Source organism: Oryx dammah, unplaced genomic scaffold, assembly GCF_014754425.2.
Source record: "Oryx dammah isolate SB20612 unplaced genomic scaffold, SCBI_Odam_1.1 HiC_scaffold_27, whole genome shotgun sequence".
In the NCBI taxonomy this organism is placed as follows: Eukaryota; Metazoa; Chordata; class Mammalia; order Artiodactyla; family Bovidae; genus Oryx; species Oryx dammah.
In genome coordinates this window covers 79,484,266-79,500,372 of record NW_024070211.1, presented here as the reverse complement: position 1 = coordinate 79,500,372, position 16,107 = coordinate 79,484,266, and the positions used below count along the sequence as shown (strand labels likewise).

The following is a 16,107-nucleotide window of genomic DNA, read 5'->3' as shown; positions in this document are numbered from 1 at the left end:
CTTTAAGCTAACTCTCTTCTTTCACTTTCATCAAGAGGCTTTTTAGTTCCTCTTCACTTTCTGCCATAAGGGTGGTGTCATCTGCATATCTGAGGTGATTGATATTTCTCCTGGCAATCTTGATTCCAGCTTGTGTTTCTTCCAGCCTAGCGTTTCTCATGATGTACTCTGCATATAAGTTAAATAAGTAGGGTGACAATATACAGCCTTGATGTACTCCTTTTCCTATTTGATACCAGTCTGTTTTTCCATGTCCAATTGTAACTGTTGCTTCCTGACCTGCATATAGGTTTCTTAAGAGGCAGGTCAGATGGTCTGATATTCCCACCTTTTGATGAATTTTCCACAGTTTATTGTGATCCATACAGTCAAAGGCATTGGCATAGTCAATAAAGCAGCAATAGATGTTTGTTTGTTTTTTTTTTGTAACTCTCTTGCTTTTTCGATGATCCAACTGATGTTGGCAAGTTGATCTCTGGTTCCTCTGCTTTTTCTAAAACCAGCTTGAACATCTGGAAGTTTACGGTTCATGTATTGCTGAAGCCTGGCTTGGAGAATTTTGAGCATTACTTTACTAGCATGTGAGATGAGTGCATTTGTGCTGTAGTTTGAGCATTCTTTGGCATTGCCTTTCTTTGGGATTGGAATGAAAACTGACCTTTTCCAGTCCTGTGGCCACTGCTGAGTTTCCCAAATTTGGTAGCATGTTGAGTACAACACTTTCACAGCATCATTTTTTAGGATTTGAAATAGCTCAACTGGAATTCCATTACCTCCACTAGCTTTGTTCATAGTGATGCTTCCTAAGGCCCACTTGACTTTGCATTGCAGGATTTCTGGCTCTAGGTGTGTGATCACAGTATCGTGATTATCTGGGTCATGAAGATCTTTTTTGTGTGCTTCTGTGTTTTCTTTGCCACCTGTTCTGAATGTCTTCTGCTTCTGTTAGGTCCATACCATTTCTGACCTTTATGTGCTCAGTTTTGCATGAAAAGTTGCCTTGGTATCTCTAATTTTCTTGAAGAGATCGCTAGTCTTTCCCATTCTATTGTTTTCCTCTATTTCTTTGCATTGATCACTGAGGAAGCCTTTCTTATCTCCCCTTGCTATTTTTTTGGAACTCTGCATTCAAATGCGTATATCTTGCCTTTTTTTTCCTTTGCCTTTCACTTCTCTTCTTTTCTCAGCTATTTGTAAGGCCTCCTCAGGCTACCATTTTGCCTTTTTGCATTTCTTCTTCTGGGGATGGTCTTCATCCTTGCCTCCTATACAGTGTCTGCGACCTCCATCCATAGTTCTTCAGGCACTCTGTCTATCAGATCTAATCCCTTGAATCTGTCACTTCCACTGTATAATCATAAGGGATTTAATTTAGGTCATACCTGAATTGTCTAATAGTTTTCCCTCCTTTCTTCAATTTAAGTCTGAATTTGACAATAAGGAGTTCCTGATCTGAGTCACGGTCAGCTCCTGGTCTTGTTTTTGCTGAGCTTCTGCATCTTTGGCTGCAAAGAATATAATCAATCTGATTTCGGTATTGACCATATGGTGATGTCCATATGTAGAATCTTCTCTTGTGTTGTTGGAAAAGGGTGTTGGAAGAGTTGTTCTCTAGCTGATTTTAATGTGTTTCTTATTAAAGTTTCACATGCTCAAAAACCAACATGAATTGATCTAATCTTGAGACAATATCTTGAATTTTCTTTCCATGTTTGTCTCTCAAATGTGTTTAAATATTAACATACTAATTGAAACTAACTAATTATTTAACTATTTTTAAAATGATTTAAACTAGTGTACAATAAAAGCTCATGTATCAAACTGTAAATAAATAGCAAAAGCATAAATTTATTCCTGAGCTTCCCAGCAGCCAAAATATTAAAGGCAACCTATTAAGTTATGCAGTACTTTGATTTAATAGAAGGAAACAAAATTGTTTAGCAAAGAAAATAGATGTTTCCCTGTGGCCCTAAGTTTTAAATGTTTATTGTAATGAAATCTTTCATTTATATGAGGAGCTTTGAAAATATATACAAGCTAATGAAAATTAAAATGCTAAATAATTTCTACTGGCATATATGAAAAAATCTTCAAAATAAATATGGTTTGCCATCAACATATAAAATGCATTTAATAATCTTCAATTAGGTTTTTCAGTTACAAAAAGGGCAAGCTAATATTTAAAACTAAATGAAGTTAGTAAGATGAATGAGCTGAGTTATTGTATAATTATTAAAGATCAAGAAATAATAAAGAAAAATAGAGGGGATATGTAAACAATTTTGACTAAAGGTATAACTTAGAGAGAAGTAAAACTAAACAGTTATTCATATGAAAGGAGGAACTGTTAAAAACAAGCAGAACTGTAGATTCTTAGGCTTGTTTTTCCACCACGATTCAAAACAGAATGCTATGGCCTCTGATGTAGCTCCTGCAAATGTGTATACTCAGTAGTTTATCCTGCCAAAATAATAATTTCTAGACAACTAGGGGGAAAGTATCCAAGTATTTTTCTCCCAAATCAGGCGCTGGAGCTGAGCATAAGTGAGGAAAGAAGGATAGATCACTTCATGTGGTTCTGACTACCTTGAAAAGCTGAACCTATTCAGCTGACTAGAACTACTACTTCTGGGGCTGCTGAATGAAAGGGACATTAAAGGGCTTATTAGATGAATAAAAAATAAACACCCCAGAATAGCATGACCTTGGGCGAGAGAAAAGAACATACAAGTCTTAATTTGTCAGGTGTGCTCAAAGAAGTAGAACAATTTCTTAATGGGAAAATATATAGCAGAATCTCCTGGGGAGCTTTTGTGTAATACAATACATGAGCCCACCCCTCCACTCCAATACAATTAAATGAATTCCTGGATCTTAATGTTAGTTTCCAGTTGATTTTTATGCATAGTCAAAATTGAGACTTACCATAATCAGTCAGTTCAGTTGCTCAGTCATGTCCGACTCTTTGCAACCACATGGATTGCAGCATGCTAGGCTTCCCTGTCCATCACCAACTCCCAGAGCTTGCTCAAACTCATTTCCATCGAGTCGGTGATGCTATCCAACCATCTCACCCTCTCTTATCCCCTTTTCCTCTTGCCTTCAGTCTTTCCCAGCATCAGGGTCTTTTCAAATGGGTTAGTTCTTCACATCACGTGGCCAAAGTATTGGAACTTCAGCATCAGTCCTTCCGATAAATATTCAGGACTGATTTCCTTTAGGATTGACTGGTTTGAACTCCTTGGAGTCCAAGGTACTCTCAAGAGTCTTCTCTGACACCACAGTTCAAAAGCATCAATTCTTCCATGCTCAACTTTCTTTATGGACTTTTAGAAATATAAAGGAGAGTTTATTCAAGGTGTAATTGAATATATACTAAATGAGAACATCTATATGTCCATATCTATATCTATATATTTTAAATCCTAGTTTGGGTCTCCTCTCCTGATTTGAATTTCTGGAAGAGTTACCATAAGAATTATTCCAATTTTTGTCTTCAGAGTACCTAGCATATGCATGCGTGCTAAGTCACTTCAGTCATGTCTGACTCTTTGCAACCCTATGGACTGTAGCCCACCAGGCTCCTCTCTCTGTGGCATTCTCTAGGAAAGAACACTGGAGTGGGTTTCCATGCCCTACTCCAGGGATCTTCCTGACTCTGGGATCAAACACATATATCTTGTGTCTCCTGCCTTGGTAGGTGGATGCTTAGTGCCTAGTACATTTTCCTCCAAATACTGGACTCATCATTTTTATCAAGTGGTACACAGAAAAAGCATTGATTTAATGACAGAGTGTGAAAAACCGTTCCTTTCTTAATTGTGTTTTCAATCCTCCAACTTTGGAAGAAAGATTAAGTGTATCGTTATACATATTTAACGTCCCTATGATACCGTTACTGAGGAAGATGGAGAGAGAGACAGAAACAGAGAGAAAGGGAAGAGAACACAAACTAAAATTTGATGGATAATAGTGTTTATTTGTGATTTGATAGTATTATTTCCATTTCTTTGTAAATACTTTTAGATTTGCAGTCTATTACTTCTAACTGATATTTTATTTCCCTTTATGCTAATGAGTCAATTTAGAGAAAAATTCAAAATAAATGATAGTAGAAGTCGCATACAGGCAAGGAAAAAAAAAGGCGGGGGGGAATAGTTTCCTCAGTTCAGATTTGTAAAAACAGACCTTGAGGCAAGAGTTTATATTCTAATTCCTTATTGGATGTGCAATCCCAATTGCATAGGAGGAGTAATGAGGCAAGAGGAGAATTGAGTAATAAGAAGAGAAAATATTTATGAAGAGATATGCAACAACAAGTTATGGCCAACCTAGATAGCATACTAAAAAGCAGAGACATTACTTTGCCAACAAAGGTCCATCTAGTCAAGACTATGGTTTTTCCAGTGGTCATGTATGGATGTGAAAGTTGGACTGTGAAGAAAGCTGAGCACCTAGGAATTGATGCTTTTGAACTGAGGTGTTGGGGAAGACTCTTGAGAGTCCCTTGGACTGCAAGGAGATCCAACCAGTCCATCCTAAAGGAGATCAGTCCTGGGTGTTCATTGGAAGGACTGATGCTGAAGCTGAAACTCCAATACTTTGGCCACCTCATGCAAAGAGTTAACTCATTGGAAAAGACTCTGATGCTGGGAGGGATTGGGGGCAGGATGAGAAGGGGATGACAGAGGATGAGATGGCTGGATGGCATCACCAACTTGATGGACATGAGTTTGGGTAAACTCCAGGAGTTGGTGATGGACAGGGAGGCCTGGTGTGCTGTGCTTCATGCGATCGCAAAGAGTCGGACATGACTGAACAACTGAACTGTACTGAACTGTGCAACAAAGCTGACTGCTTCTTAGCGTCAGGTACAATGGGTTTCTTCTTCTCCAGAGACCATCTTCAGAAAGATCATATAGTCTATTGCAATTTGCGATAGACCATTGGCAAGTAGTGTCAAGGAAACAAGAAAATATATCTTCTGACCCTTTTTTCTTGGTCAAAGATTTGACCCATGGGTCATTAATTTCCTATTATCTCATGATGTACTCTGCATAGAAGTTAAATAAACAGGGTGGCAATATACAACCTTGACATACTCCTTTTCTTATTTGGAACCAGTCTGTTGTACCATGTCCAGTTCTAACTGTTACTTCCTGACCTGCATATAGGTTTCTCAAGAGGCAGGTTAGGTGGTCTGGTATTCGCATCTCTTTCAGAATTTTCCAGTTTATTGTGATCCACACAGTCAAAGGCTTTGACATAGTCAATAAAGCAGAAATAGGTGTTTTTCTGGAACTCTCTTACTTTTTTGATGATCCAGCAGGTGTTTGCAATTTGATCTCTGCTTCCTCTTGCCTTTTCTGAAACCAGCTGAACATCTGGAAGTTCACAGTTCACGTATTGCTGAAACCTGGCTTGGAGAATTTTGAGCATTATTTTACTAGCATGTGAGATGAGTGCAATTGTGCGGTAGTTTGAGCATTCTTTGGCATTGGCTTTCTTTGGGACTGGAATGAAAACTCACCTTTTCCAGCCCTGTGGCAGGGACTGGAAATGGTGGGCTGGAAAAAGCACGAGCTGGAATCAAGATTGCCGGGAGAAATATCAATAACCTCAGATATGCAGATGACACCACCCTTATGGCAAAAAGTGAAGAGGAGCTAAAGAGCCTCTTGATGAAAGTGAAAGAGGAGAGTGAAAAGGTTGGCTTAAAGCTAAACATTCAGAAAACTAAGATCATGGCATTTGGTCCCATCACTTCATGGGAAATAGATGGAGAAACAGTGGAAGCAGTGTCAGACTTTATTTTGGGGGGCTCCAAATTCACTGCAGATAAAGATTGCAGACATGAAATTAAAAGACTCCTTGGAAGGAAAGTTATGACCAACCTAGATAGCATATTATAAAGCAGAGACATTACTTTGCCAACAAAGGTCCATCTAGTCAAGGCTATGGTTTTTCCAGTAGTCATGTGTGGATCTGAGAGTTGGACTATAAAGAAAGCTGAGCACTGAAGAATTGATGCTTTTGAACTGTGGTGTTGGAAAAGACTCTGTGAGTCCCTTGGACTGCAAGGAGATTCAACCAGTCCATTCTAAAGGAGATCAGTCCTGAGTGTTCATTGGAAGGACTGATGCTAAAGCTGAAACTCCAATACTTTGGCCACCTCATGCAAAGAGTTGACTCATTGGAAAAGACTCTGATGCTGGGAGGTATTGGGGACAGGAGGGGAAGGGGACAACAGAGGATGAGATGGCTGGATGGCATCACTGACTCGATGGACATGAATTTGAGTAAACTCCAGGAGTTGGTGATGAAAAGGGAGGCCTGGTGTGATGCAATTTATGTTGTCGTAAAGAGTCGGACATGACTGAGCAACTGAACTGGATTGACTGATCGGAAGGAGCGGTCATGAAGTGAGGCTGCTCTGCCAATATGAAGTTGTTTATTGCAATAATGTTGCTGTTCAGTCACTAAGTTATGTCTGATTCTTTGTGACCTCATGAACTGCAGCACACCAATCTTCTCTGTCCTTCAGTATTTCTTGGAGTTTGCTCAAACTCATGTCCATCTGTCAATGATTTATCACACTAACTATAGCTCCTTGGAAGAAAAGTTATGTCCAACTTAGATAACATATTCAAAAGCAGAGACATTACTTTGCCGACTAAGGTCTGTCTAGTCAAGGCTATGGTTTTTCCTGTGGTCATGTATGGATGTGAGAGTTGGACTGTGAAGAAGGCTGAGCACCGAAGAATGGATGCTTTTGAACTGTGGTGTTGGAGAAGACTCTTGAGAGTCCCTTGGACTGCAAGGAGATCCAACCAGTCCATTCTGAAGGAGATCCACCCTGGGATTTCTCTGGAAGGAATGATGCTAAAGCTAAAACTCCAGTACTTTGGCCACCTCATGCAAAGAGTTGACTCATTGGAAAAGACTCTGATGCTGGGAGGGATTGGGGGCAGGAGGAGAAGGGGATGACAGAGGATGAGATGGCTGGATGACATCAGTGACTCAATGGACGTGAATCAGAGTGAGCTCCGGGAGTTGGTAATGGACAGGGAGGCCTGGCGTACTGTGATTCATGGGGTCGCAAAGAGTCGGACACAACTGAGCAACTGAACTGAACTGATAGCCAAAAAAGAATAAAAGAGGGGCTCTCTTCATAGCTCAGTCAGTAGAAAACCTGCCTGCGATACAGGAGACCCAGATTCTATTACTGGGTCAGGAAGATCCCCTGGAGAAGGAAATGACAACCCACTCCCGCATTCTTGCCTGGAGAATCCTATGGACAGAGGGGTTGCAAGAGCTGAACATGACTTAGTGACTAAACCACCTAACCAAAAATAAAGAAAGAAAGAAAGAAAAGAAAAGAAAAAGAAAAAGAAAAATCATGAATTCTAGAGCCAGATGAAAATATCTGAGATGTTAAGTAAGACTTGTTGAATACAACAGCATTCAAATGCCTAAAGACTGGGAAACTTTGCCCTGACAAGGAGTGATCATTCAGGACCAGGGACAGTGTCACAGGGCTTTATTCTGACCCTTGAAAAACTGAAATTTTATATAAAGAGTACTCTTGTGTGTTTGAATTGTTTCATAAAAGGTTTTTTTAATAATAGCTGCAATTTAGTGGCTGCCTAATTGTTTTGGTCTTCATTTGACATAATTATCACCAAACCAGTTATTATTATATGTTTTGCCAGTGAAGTAGTTGAGGCACTGAAAAGTTAGCTATCTGAGGTCAGAAATTAAATCACATTCATAAGACACAAAAGTCCAAGTTCTTTCATCTGCAATGTATCATTTTACAATCAATGATCTTTCCAAAAATGAATGAACTTGTATATTTTCTACTTGTTTTAAGAACAGTCTTTCCATCAGGAAAAAATTACCATTTTTTAAGTGGTTTTAAATGTATTGATCTTATTCTTAAGGCTGGAAGATACACAGAACTAAAATGGGGGAATATGTTACCTAATAAACAAGTGCTTCTCAAATTTTAATATGATATCAAATCAACTAGTAATCTTGTTAAAGTGTAGATTCTGATTTATTTAGGTCTTGTTTGGAACCAGAGATCATATATTGCTTAGATGTTTCCAAGTTTTCAGTAGCAAAGGTGTAAATGTTATTATTGACAAAATGTTTTATTGAATTATAGGCTATCTGTACTAGTAATACAAGTAATGAGGCAATCCACAAATATGTGACAGAGTTACTCTAAATATATTTTAAAAATTTAATCCTAAAACTCCTACAAAGGGAAGGAAATAGCAGCATCAGTATGGGACCAGAAGAAGTTAAGGGGTTGCCATGGAGAAATGGTGTACTGGACAAAGCTCCTCTGCTTTAAGCACAGTGAGTCCAAACAAACCAAAACATCAGAGGTTTGAAGCAGAGAAAGGTTTATTGCAGAGCCAAGCAAGGAGAACAAGTGTCTCATGCTCAAGACCCCAAAATTGTTTGATGGTTTTGGTGGAGAAGGTTTTATAGGCAAAAGTTGGGGTGAGGGCTGCAGAGTATGTGACTTTCCTCTGATCTGTTGATTGTAAAACAGGGTATGCTCCAGGAATCTTGTGCTCAGCCAGAAGTTGCCATTCTCCTCTTGGGTGGCGTCTTAGTTATACAGAAAAGCTCAAAGATATTGTATATTCCTTGAGGAGGCACCAGGACCCTGCCAAGGCTGCACCACTGTTTCTTGTTCTTTGTTTCTACATTCTCTCCCTTCCCTGATATCAATTCAGGAGTTCCCTTTGGAACTCAGGGAAGGTGGTGGAGGCTGAATGAAGACCATTTCCTACAGAGGGAACAGAGGAAAACAGAAGAAACAGGAAGACTTTGTACCCAGGAGCCCCACAAAGTCCTGAGTGGTTTCAAAGGAGAGCAGAGTTTGGCTACAAATACCCCTGTGTTGTCAAAGAGCCCAACTTTATGATGAGAGATTTAGTGACTGAAATAATTTTTACCTAGATCAATAACTTTACTGAGTGAAAGGAAGACATTTAATTATGAGTAATTACCATAGAAAAGGGCTTCCCAGGTGCCCAGTGATGAAGAATCCACCTGCCTATGCAGGAGATATGAGACTTGGGTTCAATCCCTGGGTTGGGAAATGATCCCCTGGAGTAGGAAGTGACAACCCACTCTAGCATGCTTGTCTGGAGAATCCCATGGACAGAGGAGCCTGGTAGGCTACAGTTAATGCGGTTGCAAAGAGTCAGACACTACTGAACAACTGAGCCACATCATGCCACCATAAAACAAAAGCAAGTCATGAGAATATAAGAATGCTACCTTGGTTTACATGTCTGAAGCCATTCAGGAAATTAGGCAAATGATTTTTCAATTCTGACTTCTGGTCCTCCTACTCTGTCTTCTTATATCAAATTTAAATAGGGGAAGTAAATAAAAGCAGCACTGCAAGGTTCATGTCTATAACTCAACTCCTGGAGGTCTTCCTCTGCTGATATATTGCTGCAATAAATTACACAAGTGGTGTCTTTCTTTTGATTAATTACTGCAATAGATCATGAGAGTGATGACTGACATAGACATGTGTCCCATAGATAGCTGGGCTTCATGATATTTTCTTTCTTTTTCCTCATTTTCAAGTGCTTAGTTTGAAAAGTAAGAAAGAACCAATGACAAATGCAGGGAGATCTTTCTGAAGCAGCTTTCCCTATAGACTTCTGAAGTAGGAGCTTTTAAATTAAGAGGTCCCAGTGTTCTTCTTGTTTCTAGTCCCCCTCAAAAGGCTGTTTAAAAAAAAAGATTTTTTGAAAATATGAACTCATGTGAGCCAGGTTTTCTGAAATCAAGCTGTAGGATTTTTTTTTTTTTGATGGTAAATACACAGTGACAAACTTCATCTTCATTTCCTTATTCTTTCTCTAAGCCATTATGAGCTATCATGGAAATTGGAATTACAGACATTAAAATCAAAGTAATTACCTAATAGGCTGCTATACCGCTACTTTGAAAAGGAAAGCATTTATTCTCTTGTGAGTGAGTCCAATTATTTTCTTAAACTTAGAATTTTTTTCTGAGGTATAAATTATCTCTTTTTACTTTCATGGTTGAAACTAAGCTTTATCATGGATCCTTGTGGTCATCTGGTTTCTCTGGAATTTGTATCCATCTGGAGAGCTGTGTTAAATTCATGCTATTATTTGATTAGAAGAATTTCTTTGTCCCTAATCAACTTTTAAGAATACCAGTCTTTAGTCAAGTACTGTGAAGGTTCTGAGATGTTACTCCACTTGCAGAGTTATGTACATTATATGTGTGAATTTTGCAGAAATATAAGACATCGAATCAAGGAAAATAGTTATTTATTGACACTTACAACCAGATCAATAACCAGAGTAAAAATGAAAAATTGGTCCTGTCTGAACTGGCAGCAAAACAATGAGAGCTGATAAAATCTTTCAAAGTGGGTGGCAAGTTACAGCCCATAAATGGGGAATGGAGAACAGTGCATTTTGTTCATTTATAAATGCACAGAGAAAGTCATCACCTTTCCCTCCCAGCAAGAGAGGGGAACAAACAAAAATTTTATTCCTTTGAGACTGGATGGAAAGATTCATGGGATGTCATTCTAACCTTTTACAGTGTAAATACCTATTTTCAAGGACCAGATAAAACCTGAGAGTCTCCAACCTTTCAGACCCAGAAATGTCGCAAAATGTTGGAATGCGTTCCTGTTGGCATTTAGATATAGTGGTCAAGTCTTTCTCATACCTTGCAGCTTAATACAGGGACATGGTCAAGCTGCCATTTGGCCCTCTTGGGGAGATAAATTGCATTATCCTTTCAGATCACATAAATTAGCTAGAAAACAGCTACTAATCTAATTTTTGTGATATTTGAAAAGTGCAGTGTTTCTGGGGAAAGTGAAAGCAAATATTCTATGTTGTTTGTATTTCAGCATCTCAGGAGGCTAGGGCTTTTGGCAGGAACACGGAAAATCCAAGGAGTTCTATTTTCCCACAAAGTCATAGAATGCAATTTTCTCATCTACTTTTAATATTCTCCTTTGCCTTTTCTCCTTTTCCCCTTCTTGTCTCCTTGACACCATCAAACTCTACCACCCACTTAAAAAAAAAAAAAAAATCTGTTCTCTTGCCAAAGTAAAGCAGTGAACAAACCAGATAAAAATGTTTTCCCTTTTAAGAAATTATATTCTAGTGGAAAGCAGACATTAAGTAAGATAATTACATAAATATTTGATGTTAGGCAGTAATAAATACTTAGAAAGAAATCATCTTGGGAAAAAGAGATTGATTATTTTAAAGAGTGATTGAGGAAGATTTCACTTTGAGAATAACTGAAGTAAATTCTTAAAGGAATTTAGAAGGCTAGCTGCTGCTGTTGCTGCTAAGTTGCTTCAGTCGTGTCTGACTCTGTGCGACCCTAGAAACAGCAGCCCACCAGGCTACCCTGTCCCTGGGATTCTCCAGGCAAGAACACTGGAATGGGTTGCCATGTCCTTCTCCAGTGTATGAAAGTGAAAAGCGAAAGTGAAGTCACTCAGTCATGTCCAACTCTTAGAGACCCCATGGACTGCAACCCACCAGGCTCCTCCGTCCATGGGATTTTCCAGGCAAGAGTGCTGGAGTGGGATGCCATTGCCTTCTCCAGAGAGCTAACTAGCCAAAGGATATTTGGTGGAAAGTCATTCTAGGCAGAAAGAACTACAAGTGCAAAGACCTTGAGGAGGGATTATAGCTGGTAAGAGGAGGCCTGGGTAGCTGGAGTTAAGAGTGAAAGAAGAGAGCAATAAAATAATTTATTTCCTATTCAACATTCATTTTCCTTGTCAGTCTCACACAGCACTTTGCATGATACCATGTTGAATGACCAATATCAACACATGAGTTGCATTAGAATTGATCAAACTCATCTGCCCTCACCTGAAGAATTTGTAGTGGTGTAGATGAGAATAGAACTGAAGAAAAACTGTGATGACCTTGGCTGTGATAGAGTAGACTTCTTTGGAGAAAAATTTAAACTACATAATTATGCTCTGTCAACTTGTGTTTTCCTCCAAAACAACTTAATCCCTAAAACTAGTTCTTTTCTTTTTTTTTTTTTTTCTTGTTGCTTTACTCACCAAATTATTATGTTCACTGGTAATTTTAAGTGATCAAATAAGAGATTCTTCATGAACATTTGAGCTAGACGACTCTCTACTTTTTTAAAGTTTGAAGTCATTATTGTTCTTATTGATGAATTTTTATGATTAAATACTTAAGTATCATTTACTTTGATTAAAATTATATAAGATTAAATCTTATTTATAAAATGATTAAATCATACTTATTTATCTATTAAGATTTTGTGTATTTAAGATTTTTTAAATTGATATAATTATGTTCACTGTATCATTTTTTTTCTAATACAAATGACTAAAAATTTGAAGGGTAAGAATTCGTTTGGATCAAAATCTTGAAAATAAGGAATAAAATGCATAAAGTAAATGTGGGCTCTTAGCAAATCCTAAAGTTTATATTGGACAAAGTTATACAACACAAATACAAGATGTCATCATAAGAATGTTACAAAAATATGACATTATAAGGCTCATTACCTTGAGAGACAGCACTGGAAATGTAAACTAATCCAAAAATTTAAGCAAATGGATCAATGCCAAAAGCATCTGATTTGTTAACAGCAGTGTACTCAGCTCAGTTTCAAAATTGCTATCTCAAGAAATCTCTATCTTTTTTCAGCAGCAAATCTCTGTTAATCACAGGCTGAGTAGATTGATACATGGAACTGAACTTGTGTGTCAAGTTCAGTTGTGGGTGACATCATTTGTCCATTCAATACTAATTGCACTGACATACTATTCAAAACAAAGAATTTTTACATTGAAGAAGAGAACTGCAATAAGTTTAATTAAAAAAAAAAAAATTCCTGAGTTAACAAATTGGGGAGAATATGTAGACTAGAAAAAGCAGCAAACTAATAGAATCCTGTAAGAAAGAAAAGAGAGGCTTCAATGTGGAAGCAAAAGAATGAGATAAGTAAATAGTATAATTGAGGTTCAACTATTGAAAATATCTGGCTAAAACTGAACTGGGTCAAACCACAGCTAGTCCCCACAGGTATAGACCATGTTTACGATAATATTTTCCAGGAAAGAGAAGTTTTCCTCCACCTTTCTAGATTATTCTGACTCATCTAAGAATGAAATTGACGTGAAACAGGAGAAAATCAAACAAAAGTTTAAAAACATATGTATGAGAGACCCAGGAAAATTAATTCACTAAGCTGGTTTAAACCCTCATCTTAAAATTCATCTTCAGCTAAAGGCAAAAAATAAATAACTAAATAAAAGGATGTTACAAATAGTGGTTTGAGAATTTAAAGGGGAGAAAGGCAATTGAGTTAGAGATGGAAAAGCAAATGTTTGGTAAACAAATATATGCTGGGCTGGTCAAAGAAAATGGGACAGAGAGAGGAATTGTTAACAGACAAACTTTGCTGGGTCCCTGCCTGTCTACATACCTAGTTCAAACTATTTTATCTATGGTGATAGCTCCCAGCTCCCTTCCTAGAATAGGTCCTCTATCTACATTCTTTAGGAAGTTAGGGAGAAGGTCAAAGACTTTTCCTGAATCTTTTGCATTTTCAGTTCAAAACAATTCACTGGCCACAGAGACATTGTGGGGTGGCAAATTTTGCTTCCCTACAACATTATAATGAAAAATGTCACAAACATTTGAAATGAACAGTAATCATTCCAGTTAGAGATGGAATGAGTATATGCTAATTTTCCTGAGGAATTTGGAGGTAGAAAGTAGGAAGTGTATATTTAGCAGGAAATGGGTCATCTTAGAAGTTGATCTTAGAATATAAATGGTGATAAAATTGTTTTGGAGAAGTGACCTCAAGATTGATTGGATTACAGTCTTGTGTCTTTTAATGGCACGGTTACACTTCATGAATTTACACTCATAAAGGTCTGAGTCACCACCATCTTAAAATGGAATACCTCCTTCTTATAACATTTTCTGGATTGGCTTGCATTGCTAGCATTTGTGTTAGTTACCTTCCTTATTTCCTTTCTCTGATTCATATCTGCACAAAGAAAGTAAAAGAGTAGAAAAGAAAGGCTTTGGAGTTTACATCTCAGCTATAACAATTAGCACAAATGCTCAAGTGGCCACAAACATGGGCTCAGGGGCTTTTAAATCCCAGAGGCATTTCCCTGGGACATCTGCAGCATCAAAAAATATGGGGACTTATGAGAAGTTTTCACCCCACTCCAGTACTCTTGCCTGGAAAATCCCATGGACAGAGGAGCCTGGTAGGCTGCAGTCCATGCGATTGCAAAGAGTTGGACACGACTGAGCAACTTCCCATAAGGCTCTATATCTATAAAGAGAATTTAATTTAGGTAATATAGCTAGCTGTTAGAGCTAGACGTGCTCCTAGAGATTATCCAGACAAATCCTCTCATGTCAGAGATTCAAAATTTGCTCATAGCTGTAGAGCTAATTCACACCTTTATGCTTCAGAATCTCTATAGAGTTTATAACTTTCTTTTACTTCGTTACAGAACCAACAATATTCTGTGTTATAAAAGCACCCCATGGCCAAATACAGGACTTGTCCATCCATCCATAGTAAACATCAGGACTAAAGTGAAAAGCTGAAAGTTAAGTTAGAAAGTGTCAATATGATAATTTGCTAGAAATATTTAGAGAAACTTCTATTTTATGCACAAGTTACCATCTAGACATTTTCTATGAGTACTGAATGTTTCCTTTTCATTATGTAGTAAATCTAAAACCTCATAAAGTATCCATTGGAGAAATATTGCTTATCTAATGACTTATGATTGGTATTAACACTTCAGTTATACTAAAGCCACCAGTTAGTTATCCAAATTCTGTTAAAGGGAGAAGGTTTTATTATCTAGCATGAATGTCAGGAAGTGACTTATATCCTGAATACTTCAGAGCATGTCCTTGAACATTTGTAAATGCTTATTTTTGTCATCTCTCTGGCAGCTGCCAAATTGTAATGCTTACTTATTCAACATAAATTAACTAAAATGAATCCTTGTGGAAAAACATAATACCTGCCTGGTACAAGGGAGCTGATTATATTGCCTTCATTTACACAGAACTTAATCATAATTCAATGATACCCTCTAATTACTAAGTTATAGGTATTTTTTGAGCAAATGGAAAAACTATAACTTTGTGCAGGTGTTCATACCATTTATACCATATTGAGAGAGTGGTCAAAGTACTGCTACTAGCTCATAGAAATTACCAAATAAGGTTTCAATAATTAACTGAAGTGCAAAAAGCTCATTGAGGATATATGAAGGCTGCCTCTATGAACAGTGTCTCCAAACCTATCTTTAATATGGATTTATTGAATAGCTTAAAATACATGGCAAATGACACTAAAATAACCAATGACTTGAAGCAATGTTGTTTCAGAACAGAACATGGTATTTTGTAGAATATTTACATGTTATGTTTATTTGTAAATCCTTAAATCAATTACAGGGAAATAAATGCAAAGTGTCTGAGTTGGAAATGTAGATAAATGCATAATAACATGTAGAGAGAGACTTAATTTTAAATTAAGTACAAAAGATGGAAATCATTCCCTTCATCCCCACGTTTTTCTTCTGTTCTATTATAAAAGTTCTCATTTTCAGACCATAAGAGGCATTAGTAGTAAAGCTATTTAAAAACGTGCAGCTTAAGTAATTATTTTACCCTAATCTATCCTTAGGCAAAACACTTCCAAGTGTGAGAATTTGTTAGCCTGAAAGCCTCTGGGTTGAAATGCCTGCTTGAAAAATCACAGGAGTAAGAACTAGTCAATTGGGTAATCATTTTAACAGCAGAAGCTGGTTATTCTGACAGGCTTTCAACAATCAACTGAATACTTGGAAGCAGCTGATGTAGTGATTTAATATAGATCCTGTTGTGTTTTGTTTTGCAAAAGACAACTTTGCCAGGATTGGGAGATAGGCCTCTTAATCTCTGTCCTTTCTTCTGTGGAGTGACCTTCATTAAATCTAAAAGTATCCAATCTGGAACAGAACAAGAACCTAGCTGTTTTTAT

General features: G+C 37.5%; 1 protein-coding gene across 1 annotated transcript in view; it reads left to right on the top strand.

Moving 5' to 3' along the window:
* Positions 1-16,107, top strand: part of LRP1B (LDL receptor related protein 1B) — a 762,233-nt gene that overhangs the window by 371,143 nt on the left and 374,983 nt on the right. The gene's annotated exons all lie outside the window — the stretch shown is intronic.